The sequence below is a fragment of the Primulina tabacum genome, chromosome 10 (assembly GCF_025594145.1).
Source record: "Primulina tabacum isolate GXHZ01 chromosome 10, ASM2559414v2, whole genome shotgun sequence".
Taxonomy (NCBI): Eukaryota; Viridiplantae; Streptophyta; class Magnoliopsida; order Lamiales; family Gesneriaceae; genus Primulina; species Primulina tabacum.
The window spans coordinates 31533378-31547278 of NC_134559.1; the positions used below are offsets into that span (position 1 = coordinate 31533378).

General features: G+C 36.0%; 1 long non-coding RNA gene across 1 annotated transcript; it reads left to right on the top strand.

Moving 5' to 3' along the window:
- Nucleotides 1–1909: 1909 nt before the first annotated feature.
- Nucleotides 1910–7397, top strand: LOC142504761 (uncharacterized). Its single transcript, XR_012804342.1, has 3 exons — nucleotides 1910–2207; nucleotides 6999–7111; nucleotides 7216–7397. It is a non-coding gene; the product is annotated as an uncharacterized LOC142504761 (long non-coding RNA).
- The last annotated feature ends 6504 nt before the right edge of the window (nucleotides 7398–13901 follow it).

Genomic DNA, 13901 nt, shown 5'->3' on the forward strand with positions numbered 1-13901 from the left:
TATCTCAAATGCATGAATATAAATCTATAAATGCATAATCATATCAAAAGATTTGAATACAATCCATAAACAATTCATAATCACGTCGAAAGACAAGCAACTAATCTAGCATGTGGTTTTGTTGGGAAACTCAAATTGAATCTTATTTGAGTTGTGTCTTCCCCAAAAAAAACATGCATTATACCTTTCGTCGCACAATCTGTGTCGTAGTCAAAGTCTCGAAGACGAATCTGTCACTATCAAATTTGAAATGGAAATGTTGATACCTATTCTATCAATCTCTAATCTCAATCAACACATATCTAATTCAATACTTGATCTCGGTACAATTTGACGGCATAACGACATAATTTCTCGATACCGGTCAATCCATCTCTCAATATATATCAATAATTCATAGGTCTCAACACATAATCATCATCATAAGCATATGATAGTACTCAAAATCTGCACAAGTTAACTCTAAACATGCTGGAAAATAGTTACAATAGCATACAACATCCGTTCTTCGATCCGGTTGTGTATATACTATGCTCAATATGTCAAGAACACGATATAACTATCATATTATAATTCTTTCACATATGGAATCTAAATCATGCTGAAATTTAACCAAACTTACATCCTTAGATAGCTCTTGATACAAGGAACACAAATCTATGCTTGTATTGAAGTTTGGATGAGTATATTTTACACAACTTCAAGTCTAAATGAAAGAAACATTTCACTTCTTTTGGAATGGCTCTCGATTCTCTCCAACAAGTCTGAAGAAAGAATGACTCAGCCCAAGTGTATATATATATATGCCATGTGTCAACATAAGAATCAAGGGTGGCTTTCTCGCACAGGGTACCGCGGGTGCGTTTCTCCCGGACCGCGGGAATGCCTAACTCTCGGCAACCCTTTTCATTTTCCAACATTCGCCGACCGCGGGTGTGGTGTCTTGTGGACCGCGTGTGCGGTCTTGCTTCGCATAAAATTTCCTACCCTACTGACCATGCACCGCGGGTGCGGTACCTCCTCACCGCGGGTGCGGTGTCACTTCTGTAAATAATCTCCAACTCTCTGTCCATCAACCGCGGGTGCACTCTTTCTTGGACCGTGGGTGCGGTGACCCTACTGTAAAATGGCCAACTTTCTGCCTATCCACCGCGGGTGCGGTGCTTCTTTAGGCACTGGTGCGGTCTCTTTCTTCAAGCAACACTTCATCTTTTCATTTTATCCACATACAATCTAGGGCATTATAAACAGATTTCAGAAAATGTTGGAAAAAGAAATCAATATTTTTCAATCTTCCTTATTGGAAACACCTGCATGTTAGTCATTGTCTCGATGTGATGCTCATAGAGAAAAATTTCTTCGAATCTCTCATTAATACTTTGATGAATGTTAAATGAAAAACCAAGGTCAATGTGGCAGCTAGGTTGGACATGGTTCAAATGGGAGTTAGGCCTGAATTGGCACCTAAATTTGGTGAAAAAAGAACATATCTTCCTCCTGCTGTGTGCTCATTCACAAAAAAAAAAGTTACAAGCTTGTCAGTCGATAATGGATATAAAAGTCCCAGAAGGTTTCTCATCGAACCTGAAAAATCTTGTGTCATTGTCTGAGTTGAAATTGATTGGCTTGAAATCTCATGATTGTCATGTTCTAATGCAGCTTTTCCTGCCAATACTCATACGTGATGCGCTACCAAAACATGTTAGATATACCATCATAAGATTATGCTTCTTCTTCAAAGATATTTGTTGCAAGGTGATAGATGTAGCCAAGTTAGATAAGCTGCAATCTGACTTGGTTGTTACACTCTGCTTATTTGAGCAGTATTTCTTCCCTTCTTTCTTCGATCTCATGCTTCACTTAACAGTTCTTCTTGTTCGAGAAGTTCGATTATGTGGACCAGTGTACTTCCGGTGGATGTACCCGTTCGAAAGATCCATGAAGGTGCCTAAGAGTTATGTAGGCAGTCGAAAACATCCTGAAGGTTGCATTGTTCAGAGATATTCAGCCGAAGAAGCAATTGAGTTTTGTTCGGAATACCTAAATGACCTTGATCCTATTGGGGTCCCTCAATCAAATCGCGATCCCAAATCAAACATTGCTGGCTTCTTAGCATGCAAAACACCAATTATAGTGCCACAAGTTGACCTTCAACAAGCACATTTGACTGTGCTGGAAAATACAGAAGAAGTATCTCCCTACATTATGTAAGTGTATTGCATTATTCTATAATTCTGTACCCATGTGATTGTCAATATTTAATATCCAACACAAATTGCTATATAAATATTTCCACGGTGAACATAAAAATTTCCTGAAGTCAATGTTTCCGAAAAAAGAGAAAGATGAAAGGTGGATACAAGATGCTCACAATAAGAAGTTCATTGACTGGTTTCGTGCAAAGGTAAGGTGGATAAATCTACTTTATGCATTTTGCGGTGAACAGTTTGGAGCTAGTATTTTAATCACCCTATTCTAATTGTATAAATGTCAGGTGGATGCTGAAATAGATAGGTGCAATGGTGGAACGACATCAACATTGACATGGCTGGCTCATGGTCCACATGGGCAAGTCATTAAGCATAGTAGTTACGTGATAAATGGCAATTTATACCAAACAAAGGCACGGGATGATGAGAGAGTTTGCCAAAACAGTGGGGTTTCTCTAGTTGCTAGCACCATGTGTAATGCCCGAGATTGTAGGTTGATAAAACAAAATTATGAAGTGTTGCATGGAAGAGGCACCGCACCCGCGCCTAGCATTCTACCGCACCCGCGGTTGTGGCTCATGAAATGTGGAAGATCTACAGTAGCTTCACCGTACCCGCGGTCCCCGATGTAGCGCACCTGCGGTGAAGAGGCAGTAGGATATGATGTTGGTACAGTAAGGTCATCGCACTTGCGGTCTAAAAAGTAGCGCACCCGCGGTCGATTATTCTGAATTTATGAATGTGGTGCCGTGGGGTGAGCGTACCCGCGGTGAATGAGCGCACCCGCGGTCGCTGTTTCTGAATTCTTGGGATGAGCCCCGTGAGCTCAGCGCACCCGCGGTAAGAAATGAGCGCACCTGCGGTCTTGCGTGTTGAACAAAGAATGAAACATGTGTCCCTTCTCATGCATACTTAATGTGTTGTCTCTCATTCTTTACCATTTCCAGCAGGCAGACCGAGAGAGATAATCTTGGCAAGTTCATGATTCCTTGCATCTTAGAAATTAGATTGTGCAACATTCAACCAACCGAATTTAATTCCGAGTTCAGATTTGTGTTCCTTGCATCATAAGCTTCAAAAGGATGTAAGTATTATTCATTTCCAGCATGTTTTGGGATTTATATGTTGGAGGAATTGTAATTTTATTAGAGATTTATGTTCTTGAGTAGCTAGAGATCATAACGCCGTAAACGGATCGATTATCGGATGTCGTATGCAATTTGTATGATTTTCCGGCATATATTGAGTTGAGATGGTGCAGAATTCAGTCTTATGGATTGATATTGATAAGAATTATGAGTATTGTTACTGAGTATTGATATTTGAGTTGATCGGTATCGAAAGATTACGTCGTTATGTCGTCGAAAGTTATTGAAATTGCATATTGATCTATTTGCATATCCTACTTGGAGTTGAAGATTGATATGGTGCATTTATACATGTTATTCAGATTAGGATTGACAGATTTTATATCCCGACTTCGAGACTTCGATTGATTCCAACAAAAAGAAAGGTATAATTAATGTGAATTCGGGAAGATACAACTCGAATTAGATTTGATTTGAGTTTCCCAAAATCACATACTAGATTGTTGTTTATATCTTGTTATGTTTATGCCTTGTTTATAGATTTATATTGAAGCATTAAGATAGGAGAGTCATTGGCAGAATTGCCAAATTTCTAGATGTTCGGTGGTATCGACGCATAGGAGCAGATTGATTCCGATTGTAGACATTCGATACAGACAGGACCGAAGTCTAGGAATAAGACGTACCGTCACCCCGATTGGGAGGGTAGGTGGCAGACTGTGACGTCTTATTCACACCGGGATCCCTAGAGTTATAGTCGAGTCGAGTCAAGATATGAGTTGATTTCAGTTGAATGCTTATCTTGATTTTTTTTCCTAGATTGTGGAACATATGGTTATTGCTTTTATTCATGATAGTATGCTTCATGATTATGTTGTGTATATGCATGTATACATGTACTTGGATTTGTTCTCACCGGAGTTTCCGGCTGTTGTTGTGTCTGTATGTGTGCATAACGACAGGTGGGACAGGATCTGGGTCGCGACAGAGATGAGAGATCGAGATAGCGTGGAGATTACAGACGTAGAAAAAGATTACTGGTGGTTTCTTACTAGACATGTACTACATGTGGTTTGTAGTTGGTATTGAACACTAGTTTGTATATATGAAATGAAACAAGACATGGATTTATGTTGTTGAAATAAAATAGATAAAGACCTTGTGCATGTTTATATACATTTGTTTATGATATTGTTAAAAGAAATTTTTTTTTTTGACCCACATTTTCGAACAAAGATCCAATTAATTCCAAAGAGAATTGAGTTAGAGCCCGGGTCCCCACACCATGCTTGTCTGTAGTGCCAAAGATAAGAATCCCTTGATGACTGATGTGACTTTCTATGGAGTGATTGAAGAAATATGGGAGTTGGACTATCATCAATTTCAAGTTCCTCTTTTCAAGTGTACGTGGGTTGCAAATGACAAAAGAGTAATCAACAATGATGAATGTGGATTCACCTTGGTCAATATGAACAAAATAGGGCACAAGAATGACTCATTTGTCCTTGCAAGTCAAGTCAATCAAGTCTTTTATATTGATGACCATTACAAAAAAGGTGGTCAATTGTACTCCCTGTGCCAAATCGATGTTATGAGGGAGATGATGATGGTTGGACTAGTATTCCTGATTCTCGACCAATTGATGATGTTGATACTCATTGTATTCTGGCTCATGAAAGTTACTTTAGATCAGAAACTGATGGTGGCTGGGAAACGAACAAGAAAAAATGATGTCTTTCACTTTTATGTCATGTTTTTTGTTATGCTATAAACATAACCTCATTGCTATTATTTATGTCATGTTTATTATTTATGTCAGGTTTCTACAAGTCATGTTTATTATTTATGTTATTATTGTTTCTGTTATTATTTATGTCATGTTTATACATGTCTTATTAGAATTATTGTTTATGTTATTTTAATGGTTAATGTTATTGTGTAGGTTTTAACATTGGTTTCATTCATGTAAATATGTAGAAAAAGGCTCAATGGGTAGTAAAAAAAGGAAACAAATGCTACAGTTGAGATGATACAAGGAGTACATGATGATAAGCTAAATGAAGTTACTAATGCAGAGCACCCTATACTTACTGATGGAGAAGAACATCCTGTAGATGTGCAGAGGAATAAGCGAGGCCCTACGTTGATGGGTAAACTAATTGCTACTGCCAGATGGGGAAAAAAGCAAAGATTGATTATGATGAGATGGGGCGGCCAGCATACAATGCAAATGGAAGGGCTTTACAATCATACATTGGTTCTATTGCTAGAGCCATGGTGCCAATCAGTATAAAGTCATGGCCTGAAGTTCCAGAAAACATAAAACAAAAACTGTGGGAAGAGATTTCGGTAAGTACAAGCTTCAATTTGAATTTACAGTCATACTTGCACCTCTAACTAATCTGTTTTTGTTGCAGAATGTCTTTGAACTAGAGCCAGAAAGTGAGTATGCTGTGATGAATTCAGCATCTCAGAAGTGGCGAGATTTCAAAAACAAATTGACTAGTAGATTTGTTTGGCCGGACAAAGATAATCCTGAAAAGTTGATTTCTCCACCAAGTCAGTATCAACTCCCACTAGCGGATTGGAAAGCATTTGTGGATGCGAGACTGGATCCATCATGGGAGGTACTTTAATAATTGATATGTTTCCTCACGAATTTATTAAATTCAATACTTAACTGAGCCAACATAATGATGTAGGTTACTCATGAAAAACAAAAACAACAGACCATGCATTGTAAATATCACCATAGAATGTCTCGCAAGGGTTACATCGGCTTGGAGGCTGAACTGGTAAGAAACAGAGCAATATATTTGTAATTTTTAGCATGTTCTTCATGTTATTAAACATATGAGTTTTGAAATTGTAGCGGAACAAAAAATTGGTTGCTGAAGATGAGGAAGTTGATAGATCTGTGCTTTGGCATAAAGCTCGAGAAGACAAATCTGGCAACATAACATGTTCGGAAACATCAGAAGTAGCTGAAAAAATTGTAAATGTTTAGTTTTATTCAATCGCCATATTGCCTAGATAAATAACAATGTAGTTTGTGAATTGATTTGTCATGTCTCCAATTGTAGGATGAATTTTTGGAAAAGAAAGGCAAATGAGAGTTCAAATCTTCTGGAATGAATGACGTGTTAACCGCTGCCTTAGGAAGCCAAGAACACTATGGAAGGGTTCGAGGTGTGGGAGGTTTCGTAAAACCACAAGTATACTTTAAAACTCCAAGAAAGAATAGAGAAACAATCTCAAAAGCTGTGATTGAAAATGTAAAAGCACAATCGGAGGAGACTAAAAGTTTGAAAGATGAATTGGAGATGCTGAGGTCTCAACTTGCTGCTGTGATTCCATTAATCAATGATCGATCTTCTGAGACTGTACCATCAAACAAGTTCTCAGGTGTGAAAGACTCAAAATCGTCAGATGATGTGGAAGAAGTTTATGATTGCGGCACTTCAAATACGAAGGTTGTATGTCTCTGAATTTTGATGTCAATTAAATTCTATTCACCTCCATATAAAAATATATGATGTCTTTTTGTTCTTGAAAGGGGAAAAAATGTCACCTGGCTGTAAAAGAACGCGAAAACGTGGTGGCTTATGGCACATAATATCAGAAGGAGGTTCAAATGTTATGATTCACCATGTTCCACTTGGGGAAGAGAACTTCAAGGTATCTATTGATGTTGTCTTAGATGAAAAAGCACAGCTTCCGATCCCAATTAAGTTTGGACCAACAATCATCAATGATGTTGTTGGAGTCATTGTTGGTTGGCCTAAAGAGTTGGTTATTTTTCCAACGACAAAGGTACTTTAGGTTTTCATTTGACTTTGTGTTTGCAACTGTCAGATATGTTGCTCGAACAATATTTTATTTTAAAATACTTGTATGAATAATATTTTAAATTGTAGAGGAAGGGGAAACCTCAATCATTTGCGCTTGCGGATGTTCCTGGTCAGCGCGACAATTTCAAAGAAATTGAGAAAACATTACCCATGTCGTGCAAGTATATCTACTCTCATGTTGTTAGATTGCTGAATGAATCGGATACCATATACATTGAGTTTGAGGACGCTATGTTTGGACGTCCTAAAAGCATATGGTTGCTAAGAGAAGATATCTTACGTTTTATGGAGATGAGGGAGATTAGGTGCCAGACAAATTTTAGTTTACAAGGGGTATATGTCTAACTTACAATATTTGTGCATTTAAATAATATTTTTTGTGGTACTTTTTCATATTTTGAAAATTTTCTAAACGATATATTTGTGCATCTATATCATGCAGTCACCTCTACAAAGATTTGAAGAAAAAAGACAAGGCTGATTATTTTTCGTTTGTGGATCTGTCCGATTGGCACAGATGGCCGTGACTTATCACAACATAATTGCTGACCAGTTGGAAGCAGTGTGTAGAGATAGCATCTGCCTCATCCCATACAACACTGGGTAAGAATTTAGTTATTTATAGATTTCTACTTCATGATAATCAATGCTGTAATTTCATTTTTCAGGTACCATTGGATCTTGACAATCGTCGACGAAGATAAGAATATGATATATATATTGGATTCTACGTCTAACAGGAACAGAGATGATACATGGAAAACTTATGTGACAAAGTAGGTAGTAGCTTATGTTGATTTTGAATACATTAACTTATAAATATGCAAAAAAATAACTTCTTACTTTTTAAAATGTAGTGGGGTGAAGATGTACAATGCCTCGAAGGGTATTTCTAAAGGGCCAGGTTTTAAAATATTGACGGTATGTATCGTACTTATTTATGAATACATGAATTGGTAGTGGTTATTAATTAGATTGTGATTGTTGCATTAACTTTTCAATTTCATTATAAGGTAATCTGAAACAAAGTGGTTCGGTTGAATGTGGATATTGTGTCATGAGGTACATGAAAGAGATAGTCGATTGCGATGATCCACAGTTAAGGAAGATGGTGAGTTTCTTCTTGGGATAAATTTGTTGATTGATTGAGATGAATTGTTGCCATTAAGATATATTTTATTGTTGAGATAATGTGTTGCCATTGGGATATATTTTATTGTTGAGATAATTGCTTGAGATGAATTGTTGTCATTGTGATATATTTTATATTAGTGATAAAAAAGGAAATTTTGTTCCTGATTTTCATATCTTCTGTGTTGTAATCTTAAGCTTTTGTGTTTATTTTGTTTATTGCTAATATATGTTTTGGTTAAAATACTTTCTTTTCATTTGTTTTATTTGGTGGGTTGTTGGTTTTATCAAGAATTTTGAAGCCCAGAAATCATATACGGGAGTATGATTCTGGACTGTAAGTGTTGTCTTTTTTTCAAGATTCTTGTGTCATTTCTAAGTGGCACAAATTCTATCTGTTTTTACTTTTAAGTAGATTTTGCTTCTTGAAACAAGAAGTTGGGTTGCTTCAGATTTTGTTGGAGTTTAAGGTGATCTGATTTTGTCTTTTCCTGTTTTTTTGGTCTATATCTGTCCTCATGCAAATATAAATGTAACTAACCATCTTGAAGGTGTAGGTTCCATTGTAATAACTATGCTGGAAAAAAATTTATTAAGGTTTCGAAGTGCCTAATTTGATTAATGTTGGTGTAGAATAAAACAATACAGCTGTCGTTTGGGTGGAAAATTTATGCTGCTGCATCTTATACTACCATCATAGACAGATTGAGAAAATAATAATTTTTTTGTGCAGTTTACTTGAAATGTATCTTCAAATAATTTTTTTTCGTTGTGGGAAATTGATTTCTTGGTTTTTAGTAAATCAATTGGCTTTTAATGCACTTAGTTTATTGTTGTTTTGTTTCTTCGCATTACTGCTAATGAATTTTTTTTATGCTTTCCAGTTGTTGCTTGAGTAGTTCATTTATCGATGTTGATTGAATGAGCTTCAGTACTTCTGTCTTTTGACAATTTTCCTTCTGATTTCTGTAATATGTTTTTTCGTGAGCTGCATTATTCTTTTCCAATCTCTTTCTTGCGTTGGCTTCAACAGAGATTAGGATCTCTGGTTTAGTAAGTGCAATTGTCTTCATGCAATTGGGGTAATCTGTAATGGATGTAGAATAGATGGAAACAACAGGCGCTATCTCAGCTTGGAGAGTGGTGACATGTTATGAATTTTTATCCGGTGTTATTTCAAGATGGAAATGAAATAAGTTCGTACTTTCAAATGAAACATGCCTCTACCAGTACTGATATATTTTATATCTGTCAATTTTTATTTGAAATAGAAGAATTTATGTATTTTATTTTTCAAATTTCAGTTTGCAGGATGTATCAAGAACCAATATTAAACTCAATCTCAATATGACGATGTCAGAAGTGAATGGAGTGAATTTGTTTACTCCTATGTAGGTGCTTAAATAGATGGTGTATGTTGGGATAAATATTTTGTTTGTCATTGTGGATTTTTGGATATACTTTTGGTTTTGTGGATACATTTTTGGGTTATTTGTGGATTGATGAATATGTAATTGTGAATTCGTGGATATTCATTATTTTTAGATGGATAATTTATGAATTTAATTATATTAGTGTATTAAGTCATATATTGCGAAGTCTTTTTTTAACAATTACTTCATCAAAATAAAAAATAATGAAGTGTAACAGGTAAATTACTTCGTTGTTATTTGCAAATTGTGAAGTAACATAATATTAAATACTTCGTCAATAAAAAATCAGACGAAGTGATAGAATTAATTTACTTCAACATTGTTCTGTAAAAACAAAGTTGTTTTGCGCAATTACTTCACCAAAATACAAATTATTGAAGTCTTTCGAACCACTTACTTCGTCACTAAATGTAAATTGTGAAGTAACATAACATAAAATACTTTAACAAATAGGATAAATGATGAAGTTATAGATTATATTTACTTCAACAAATAGGATAAATTGTGAAGTTGTTTGTGTCTATTACCTCACCAAAATACATAACTACGAAGTCTTTCAGACAAATTACTTCGTCACTCAATGTAAATTGTGAAGTAAAATATTATAAACTACTTCGCTAAATAATAATTAAGACGAAGTTATATATAATATATTACTTCATTACTTACAATAATCGATGAAGTAAAACACATTTCTTACATCGGCACCGGTCCAATTCTGGACCGGTTTTCCTTCGAAAACCGGCCAAAGACTTCAGTATTTTCAATCATACAACTTCGATTATTATGCGAAGTAAAAGGTACATCTATTACTTCACGTTCATATACTTCGACAATTAACTACCTTATTACTTTATTGAATACGCGAAGTAAAAAACGATTTTTCTACTAGTGTCTTTTTATTGAAACGATTATTTATGGTGGTTTCTTTTGTTTTACTTTAAGTTAAACAATATTACATAAACCAAGAATAAATTCTTGAGCCTTGACAAAATTTATAATTTGTAAACTTCATTCTTGCATTTGGTAATTTATAAATTAATAAATTTAAACTAAAATAATCTCTCTGTGGATTGATCTCGTACTTACGAAATATATTACTTACAGACAACCTACACTTGGGTGAATTATAATTTAAATTGTATCAAGTTTTTGGCGGCGTTGCCGTGGAGGTTAAAATTAAGTTTATATTTGTTATTTATGTTTTATTTATAAGTATTGTGTTGTTTTTACTTGTATGAGTATTTGGAGTCGTAAAAAAAAGTTGTAGACTTATTCGAGTATCTGAAAAATTATTTAAACATGGATGATAATTCAAAATAATCAAGATAATAATGATGATGATGATGATGATCATAATAATAATAATAAAAACAATAATAATAATAATAATCATCATCATCATAATCAAGAACATGATCAATTAAGAACACTTAAGCATCATATGAACCCTATTAGAACTAGTGCCCCATCTTGTTTAGTTTTTCCTCCTGATGCATCTAATTTCAACTTTAAACCTCAAATTAATCAACTTTTACCAAATTTTCATTGCTTTGATTTTGAAAATTCATATTTACATCTAAGAGAATTTGAGAAAGTTTGTAACACTTATAATGATCAAAATTGCATCATGGATATAGTTCAATTAAAGATTTTCTCTTTTTCTTTAAAAGATAAAGCTAAAACATGGCTACAAAATTTAAGATCAAGTTCAATAAGAACATGGGAAGAAAAGCAACAACAATTTCTCAAAAAAAATTTCCCTCCCCATAGAACAAACCCTTTTAAAAGAAAAAATTACTACTTTTTTCCCAAAAACAAGGAGAAACACATCATGGTTTTGAAATATGGAGAATCGTTTCTCACTTTTATGAAGGTCTAATACGTAAAGATATGCAAATGATACAATTCATTGGTAATGGACTTTTGAAGATAAAAAACCCAAATGAAGCTCTGGAGTATTTGGATTCATTAGCAAAAAATGCTCAAAATTGGGATAATATAGGTAAAAAGAACCACCAACAACTAAAATCAATAATTTAACAAATACGGGTGATATCTATAATCTTAAAGATGATATAGATTGTGAAAGCCCTCGAACTACTTGCTTGAAAATTTGCGGAAAATTAAAAATTTTTTTTTTTTTTTAAAAGAACTTAAATGGCCTCATTCATAAAATCACTGGTGAATCAAGTTCAATATTTCAAAATATTGCAGCGGAAGAAAATCAAAGTTTTGCCAATAACAACGATTTAAAAATATCCAACAACTGATAAAAATTGTTTGCGAAGAAAATAACAACTGCTGCTCTGAGGTCCTCGGGTGCCACTACTGCCGACCCAAGCTGGCTCACTGGTCCCCGCCCTCGGCCCTGGCCTCATCAGTACCTACAACAATCAAGTCTAGTGAGCCTAAAGACTCAGCATGCATAAATCGCAGGTAACGAGTAAAAATCTGAATTTAAAATATGCATGAGTTAACATATCCTGTCCTGAGGCATACTGAAAATAATCTGTACTGAGCAATTATAATACGTGCATAACTGAACTGGAAATCACTGTAAAAATATTTGCTCCTTGGAGCCTGTACTGAAATAACTGATAAAATTTTCTGTTGAGATTATGTTTTACGCCTGTGGCCACTGCACTAAGCTGAACTGATCGGTAACTGGCTACCGGGGAGGCTGAAACTGATCTGAGCTGGCCGGTCACTGGCGACCGGGTGGTACCATACTGAACTGATCGGTCACTGGCGACCGTATAAAATAACACTCCCACATAGTGAATGAACCACAAGCCATATCGCATAAATCTCAAAAATAATCATTTTCTGTTTAATGCACGTAAAATAATTAACTGGCGTAATGAAAATGTCCCGTAATTTTACCAACTGGATTGAATTGGATCGTTCCCAGGCTCGCTGCAACCTAACTGTGCCATGAAAAATATGCAAATGCTTAAACATGACCAACTATGCAATTTACGTTCAAAAGATGCGACTATGACGCCTAATGACTTCGCATTTAATCATGACTCCGAGCCAACCTGAACCGACACTGAACCGACGTATAGTCATGATTAAAATACGCTGAAAAATCATAAAATAATGCTCCTAAAATGATAGGGTCGAAATCTAGGTGAAATGGAGGCCAAAACACGAAACGCTCTTTCGAGAGTCAATTTGGCACATTGCACCGTAAATTCTCGTACGACCTCAAAAATGATCCAAATGACGAACGGTCAAAAACATGACCTCCCCAACTCAATGAGGCATTGTCCAGTCCAAGGCCATGGGCTAAAAGCCAACCAAGAACTCAAACGACGCTTCTGAACAGCAGCATACTTGCTGTCAAAAAAAATACAGCAGCTGCGCACTACAAGACTTGCATTGGTTTCGAGACTATCGGCCATTAGGGGCGTGAACCACCGACCAGAGACTCTTACCAACATCCCAAGGAATGATTTGAACCATGGCTAAGGGCCCTAGGCCAGCCACAATCCGCATCACACCAAATCTTAACCGAAGGGTCCAACCGAGAGCAACGTGCATGCGTGTGTAGTGTTTATGCTATGATCGATGTCTTGCGTCGTTCCAGTGGCCATTTGATTGACCATGGCACGATCTAGACATCTAGGAGCATGATATGAACCGTGGCTAAGGGCCATAGGCCAACCAAGATCCACACCAAGCCACAAAAGAAACGAACCATATGCTGAAAAATGGAAGGGCCGAATGGGGAAAGGGGCTGTTCTTGTTGATTATTTAAAAACCGATGAGCCATGGACCAAGCCACCAAAAGGGCGACTTAGTCACGTCTTAGACATGCTAGGGAAGTGATCCAACCATGGCTAAAGGCCCTTGGGGCAGCCAAGATCAGATCCACAACCCTTGACACAAAACTGAAATTTCGAATCACATTTCTGCACTTATGGGGAACTTGCTGTCATTCTGAATTTCCAGCAAGCATGGGGCTGGTTTGAATGGACCAACATGGTCCTAATGCATCCTACTACATGTATACAAGCCGCCTTGGGAGCCTGGAGTCGATCCAATACCTGAAACCATCAAAACTCAGAAAAACGTGAAGCTTGTCAAGGGAAGGGCCGAAATTCTGCATGTGTGTTCCAAAATATTTTGACATGTATCTCGGTTTTTGCTTGCTAAAACATGATCATGTACTGAAAAATA